The sequence below is a fragment of the Mustela nigripes genome, chromosome 6 (genome assembly GCF_022355385.1).
Source record: "Mustela nigripes isolate SB6536 chromosome 6, MUSNIG.SB6536, whole genome shotgun sequence".
Taxonomy (NCBI): domain Eukaryota; kingdom Metazoa; phylum Chordata; class Mammalia; order Carnivora; family Mustelidae; genus Mustela; species Mustela nigripes.
The window spans coordinates 3376094-3383144 of record NC_081562.1 but is presented as its reverse complement, the minus strand read 5'-3'; positions in this window follow the sequence as shown (position 1 = coordinate 3383144).

The following is a 7051-nucleotide window of genomic DNA, read 5'->3' as shown; positions in this document are numbered from 1 at the left end:
GAGGGGCGGGTGGCCAGCATGCCGAGGTCCCCTGGACCCCCACGTAGCAGAGAGGAAGCGACGGGTCCAGCTCGGCCTCCTCTGGCGGGCAGTTGCCTGGCAGGACCGCTGGAGCACCCTGGGGGTCTGAGAGCCTGGCCTCTGGGTCCCAGGTTTCACGGGGCTTTGAGGACCGGGGGGCGGGCTCCAGCCCATCCCTGGGGTCCCGCCGCTCAACCGCCTGCTTGGTTTGTATGCTTGTTTTTGTTTTTGTTTTTGTTTTTTTGTTTTGTAGGTGACAGGTCTTAAAAAGCAAAAGAACTTAATTGCAAGCCTTGTCTGGGGCAGCCGTGAGGTAGGTCCATCTGGGCACCTGCTTGCCAAAGCCAGTGTCATTTATGTGGAAGCTTTAGCTCGGCGCAGTCATGTACACAGCCCAGAAGTTCTCAACAACAACTTATTCTCTCAAGGTTATGTCTCTTTTTTCTTCAAGATTTTATTTATTTGCCAGGGAGAGTGAGCCCAAGCAGGGGAGGGAAGGAGCAGAGGCAGAGGGAGAAGCAGACTCTGCCGAGCAATGAGCCCCAGGCAGGACTTGATCCCAGGATCCCGGGACCGTGACCCGAGCAGAAGGCAGACACTTAACCGACTGAGCCACCCAGGCGTCCCTCAAGGCTGTGTGTCTACAAACAGCTCCGATGGCGGGAGCAGCAGGCAGAGTGTCCATTCTAAGGGCACGGGAGGGGTAGGCTCCCACCGCCCACATCCTCCCGGAGAGTCAAACGGCGGACACATCTTCTGGATGACCTCGTCCCCGAGAAAGCTGGGAGAATTCGCAAACTCTTGCAATCTGGGAACGAGCCTGCATCTCCTCCAAGGTGGAGAAGACGGCCACATTCATCTGGACGCAATGGGGCCAGTGTCGCAGGCCAGAACGGAAGCCCCAGGACCCAGCGAGGAGCCTGGAAAAGGGAGTCTGAAGAGGCCCGGGTCTGGAGTGAGGAAAGAGAAGCCAAGGGTGTCCCAGACGCACATGTGTTGGCATCGCAGGACAGGGGCACAGTGGGGACAGCAGGGAGCTGTGACCAGGCTGGCCAGCAGGCCACCCACACCACCTGCCCCAGTCTTCTCCCAGAAGGAGCTTCCAAATTCCCAGCAGCCATGGCCCTGGTGATAGGGCTCAGATCAGGGAAGGAAAAAATAAATTCTTTGTGCTACGCAAACTACTGCCCTTTCCCACAAGCACAGACAATTCTGGCTTTGTTTCCAGCGAAGCAAACGATCAAGAAACTCATGGCTGTTCTGGTTGCATTACAGGGGAGCCTTAAAAAGGAACCCCCCCCCCACCCTGGAGCCAGGGGGTAGGGGAAGGATGCTGCACTGAACTCCTTGGCCGTGGGGGTGCAGAGGCGGGTCACCAGGGGAGGGCGTCCCCCAGAAGCTGGCCCGGAGCAGGCACCCTCGCTGGGTTGGGGACACTTGCCTATGCAGCTGGAAGATGGAGCTCCCCCAAGGACAGCGTGGCAGCAGGCTCTCAGAATGGGCTAGAAACCAAGAAACATAGGCAAGATGCCCTCAAGTGGGAAAAGTTGGGAAATAAGCAACAGAGAGATGGCCAAAGGTGCCGGAAGCCTTGTCCTGGGAAGCATTCTGCCTCACTGACCTTGGCCTGGCACCCAAGGTCTTCTGATCCGAGCCGACTGCGGCTGAGCTGAGGGCAGGACCAGGCCAAGCCGGCAGCTCTCCCCAGGCCTGAACTTGCCTCCCCCTCCCCCACTACCTCAGCTTTGCACACCCAAGGGAGGGCATGAGAAACTCATATGTGTGCACATACAGAGTTACATGAGCACGCACGGTCACACCCACGCAGACATGAATGCACACCAGGCACGAGCACGGGCAGAGGCACACACACATGCGTACACGTGTGTTTATGCTCACATGCACGGGCTTGCGTGCACACTGATGCACAGGTACACTCCCATACATGCACGTGTGACGCAGACCTGCCCCATACATGGTCACCTGGCTGGCCCACACATGCACACGTATGTGCACGGTCATAAGCACACACACGCACGTGTACACACAGGCCCCCGTGGCAGGCAGAGCCCCAAGCCTCTGCTCCCTGCTCCCCCAGCGGCCTGGCCCTGCCGAGCCCCATAGCTCTCCCAGAGAGCCAGAGTGCTGGGGAGCTCCCAGCAGGCCAAGATCATTCAGGTGCAGGGCCTGGCTTCCACCCAAGATGTCCTTGTCCTGATACCCAGAACATGAAGAAGTCGCCTTGTGTGGCAAAAGGAACGTGGCGGATGAGATTTAAGTTAAAAATCTTGAGATGGGGAGAGGATGTGGATTTCCTCACAGCATCCAAGGTTGTCGCAAGGGTCGTCGTGGGGTGGGAGCAGAGTCGGAGACCAGGTCATGCCAAGCTGCTGGCTTGGAAGGGGGCAGAAGGAGTCCCAAGCCCAGGAATGCAGGCAGCTTCTAGAAGCTGGAGAAGACCAGGACGCAGATTCTCCCCTGGAGCCTCCAGAGGGGGCTCAGCCCTGCCAACCCACATCAGACCTGACCTCAGATCCGAGACAGAAGGTCTGGGTTGTGTTTAGCCACTAAGGGTGGTCATTTGTTCCAGCGGCCACGGGACACTCCTATAATTACTGTGTTCTTGACTTCCAACATCTCCTGTGTTTCTCTAGGGGCTTTGTCCCCCCATCTCTGTGGATGCAAAATGAGCACAGCCGTGCTGGGCAGTCAAGGGGAATGAGCTTTTTCTCCCAAGGCCATCACTGATGCCGCCGGAGGTCCTCCTCCCCTGTGCTCTCAGGGGAGGGGGAGGGGCCTCTCAGCATCCACCTGTCTGCAGGGCTGGAGGAGTCTCCTAACGGGACCTCCACCTATCTGGGAGCTTCCCTTCAGTGGGGTCTTCCTATCAGGACGTGGTTTTACCCCTGTCTGAGTGCACTCCCTTCAAACACTCCCCACCTCAGTCCCCAGGGATGAATAGAGGTGATGGGAGCTGAACTCTGTGCACACTCTAGAAGCCCTAGAATTTAAGAGCATGAATTTTATGGCATGGGAATGTACTGCCCTAAAGCAGTTATATGAAAGAAAGAAAGAGAGAGAGAGAGAGAGAAAGAAAAGAAAAGTAACACTCATTGGCTGAATTCTGGTGCCATGTCAAAGATCACCCGTGCTTACCTGAACCCACCAGGAAACGCGCTCTCTCCCCGCCACCCTGCGGGAGCCAGCCACCTGCTGTTAAACCAGACGTTAGAGAGCCTGGCAAGAATGTTTTAAGACACTGGAAGGGGCTTTGAAAAATATAATCAAAATGTTGTATACATTCCCATAGGCAGGGCTTCTTATTTTTATATGAATTCATAAATATTTAAAGTTTTTTTTTCAATTTTAATTCTAATACTGGTAATACCGACAAGTATAGCCACAGGAGCAAAAGGCGTTGGGGTTGTCAGCAGCTTTTAAGAGTAGAAAGGAGAGGGCGCCTGGGGGGCTCAGTGGGTTGAGCCTCTGCCTTCAGCTCAGGTCATGATCCCAAGGTCCTGGGATTGAGTCCCGCATAGGACTCTCTGCTCAGCAGGGAGCTTGCTTCCCCCGCCTTCTCTGCCTGTCTCTCTGCCTACTTGTGATCTCTGACTGTCAAATAAATAAATAAAATCTTAAAAAAAAAAAAAAAAGAGTAGAAAGGAGCCCCGAAGCCAGCATCTTTGAGAATGGCCATTCAACACAATCCCCCTCAAGGATCCACACCAGGAAGCGAACGCCGATCGGACCCTAAGCTACAGAGCTCATTCTGATTCAACAAAAAGTTCCCAAATCTCTTTTATAGCAACTGAAAATCCTGAAGGGGAGGTGGGGGTGAGTGCTCAGAGGTGCAGAGTTTCAGCAGAGAGAACAGGAAGACAGGTCATGGTAATGGTCTCACAGCAACCCGAGCCTGAGCAACGGGAACGTTAAGTGCACTTTACCACAACAAAAAAATTACAATGTAAAAACTAAGTTAAAAGTGTATTCAAACACAGTAAGTAACATAGGCGTCTTAATAAAAACAAGCAAAATTGTAAAGCACTTGGGTGACGTATTGCATTATAATCCGGCAGGATGAATGATGCGATCACTAGAGAGCTTTACGCACAGAATAGCCCGGCGTCGTTAAATCCCAACACGGAGGAGGTAATGTACCAATAAAAGGGTGATTTTTTTTTTATACTATCATTTCTGTTGTTATTTGTGTTAATAATGTCAGATAAGATCCTAATTCCCAGGAAGCTTCCAGTCTGGCGGAGATGGACTAGTGAACAGACCTGTATGACCCGGGAAGATCAGCAGAGGCTCTGGGGCCGATAAGGGTCCAGAAGAAAGGAACAGTGCCCGGGGACGGAGGCGATCAGGGAGGACTTCCCGGAAGAGGTGGTACCCCATGCAAGGGAAAGCTAGTGTGACACATCAGATTGCAAGTGGAGAGGCCAGAGAGAGAGGTGGGGGTGTGACCGTGGCCGACCCCAGGGGGCTGGCGAGAGGGCGGGGCAGGCCTGGCGCTGGTGCATGTGGGAAGTAAGACTGGAGGGCCCGTGTGAAAGGACTGTGCCGGCGGGTGGGGGAGCAGTCAGCGGGACTGGAGATCTTCATGACCTCTTGCAGTGACCCTCTGGGGCAGCTTCAGTGCCTCCCACAAGGATACCAAGGTGCTGGACGCTGAGGGGGCCAGCTGGATTCCCCCCCCCCCTCCCGCCCCCAGAGCTGGGGCCGGAGCTCTGACTTTCAGCACAACTCTGCTGCCCGGAACAAAAAGGAGATGGCGACAAGGAGCCTCTCACAGTGAGCGCTGTGTCACCCACATGGCTGTCTGAGTCTTCCTTTCGGGCCTCTGCCTGTGGCCTAGTGAAGATCCCATGGGGTCCTGCCTTTTCCCCCAATCCAGAAAGTTCCAGCTGGACCTCAGGTCCTGCCAAGAGCCCTCCCTCCCTGCCCTGCCACCAGCTGACCTCTCAGGTTCCCTTCCAAAGGGGTCAGAAGCAACTAGGCAAGGAGGCCCAGGTCCGGTTCCCTAACAGCAAGGGGCCTGGTTCCCTAACATCGCAGTGCATGAGCGGGGACACGGGAGGCAGGCAGTCCCCGGGGGCCTGCTGGTCTGTCTGTCTGCCAAAGCATGCCCCTTCCAGTCACCTCTTAACTGAAGCAGGGTCTGTCACCTCTGCTGATCCCAGCAAGAAGTCAGAGCCCACTTTTAGACCAAAGCAGCAAGAAACTGTGAGAGCCACTGGAAGCAAGCTGGGGGGTGGGAGGCCACGCTGAGGGGCCCCTCCACGGATGTAGTGCGGACAGGACGGGGGGCCGCCCTTCTACTCCCTGTCTGCAGAAGGCAGAGGTGGGTGGCTTTCTGCCTTGGCCCGGGACATTCCAGCAGAGAAAGGGAGTTGGATCCCCCCCCGAACCCCCCCAGGCCGTGAGCTCCACTGATAACAGGCCTGGAGATCAGTCCTGAACACATTTGCAAAGCACAGAGCGCAAGCCCCGCTGATCATAATTCACCACGGGTGCTCAGCCCAGAGAGTCATGTGTCTGCTTTCCCCCAGCGAGGCAGGAAAAAATGCCTCCCTCGTGGGCACTGGCAGCTGGCTCCTGGGGCATGGCCCAGTCACACCCCCCAAGCACAACTCTGAGTCCCCGGCTGGCAGGGAACGTTTGAGATCAGCCAGCCCAGCCTCTCAGTTTACAGTCGGGAGAGGATGCAGGGCGGTCGTGGCTGTCCAAGGTCACAGCGCCCGGGAGGGGAGTAGGGGGCACAGTGGAAAAGCAAGGACACATGAGCGGGGCCTCTGGATGCCACGGCAGGGCCAGAGCTCCCCGGCTTGCGTCTCAGGGCCAAGGGTCAGCCCCTCAAACCTCAGTTTCCACAGCCGGGAGCAGGGCGAGGAGCCGCTGCCGGCAGGCCTCCTTGAGGCTGAGTGGTACGGAGGGCAGAGTGTCCTGCGCACAGTGGGCGTGTCATCCTCTCCGGGCGGCCAAGCAGGGAGGCAGCTCAGATGCCTGACCCTCTGCCCGGGGAGAGGGGCAGCGAGCCGCTTTGCTCTGGACTCACACCGCTCTTAAGGGACGTGCTCAAAAACCCCTGATTAGCAAGGGGCCACTGCCCCCCATGCCAGGCAAGGTGGGGACACACAGCATCAGGGACAGCCAAGTCCCCGTGCTTAACATCTGAACCAGAAAACAGATCCGTATGACCGCTGGCGAAGTAACGGTGTAAGCTTCTGTGTCCGCGGAAGGTGGGCTAGCTCCTTAGGGTCAGCTCTCCCTAGAGATAAGTAAAACTTTTTGTATTTAAAAAATCCCTGGCATCTGGGTGGTTCAGTAGGTTAAAACCTCTGCCTTCAGCTCAGGTCATGATCCCAGGGTCCTGGGATCGAGTCCCGCATTGGGCTCTCTGCTTAGCAGACATCCTGCTTCCTTCTCTCTCTGCCTGCCTCTCTGCCTACTTGGGATCTCTGTCTGTCAAATAAATAAAATCTTTAAAAAAAAAAAATCCCTTACCAAAATAAATAAATAAATAAAGAAAGAAAGAAAGAAAGAAAGAAAGTAAGTAAGTAAAAAATCCCTTACAAAATAATACATTATATGTTCATAAAAATTTTTAAAAATGAAGTGCCAGAAGACAAAAGAGAGAGAGAGAGAAATCCCTTACAAATGATGATAAAAACCTCTACAAGTAGCTGAGAGTCCAGAACGTCCAGGCCAAGCTTGGGGCGGGAGGGGCAGCAGGAACAGGGTGTGGGGGGGTAGCAGCCGCTTTTGACCTGAGGCCCTTTGCCACTTCGGAGACTTTGGACCTTGACCTTGACGGGAGGGGCGTGTGAGGACAGAAGTCAAGGTACCAGCTTTCTAATGGGAGATTGTCCCTCCTGTGAGGCTGGAGGCCCGAAGACCACGTGCCAGGGACCCAGGAGCAAGGAGACGTGGGGAAACTTGCTGGCGGCTTTGCAGGAGCGCGGAGCCTGCCTCGCTGTCCCGGAGGGCATCAGCGCCAGGGTTGCTAGCTGGCGAGACGGGAGTCCTG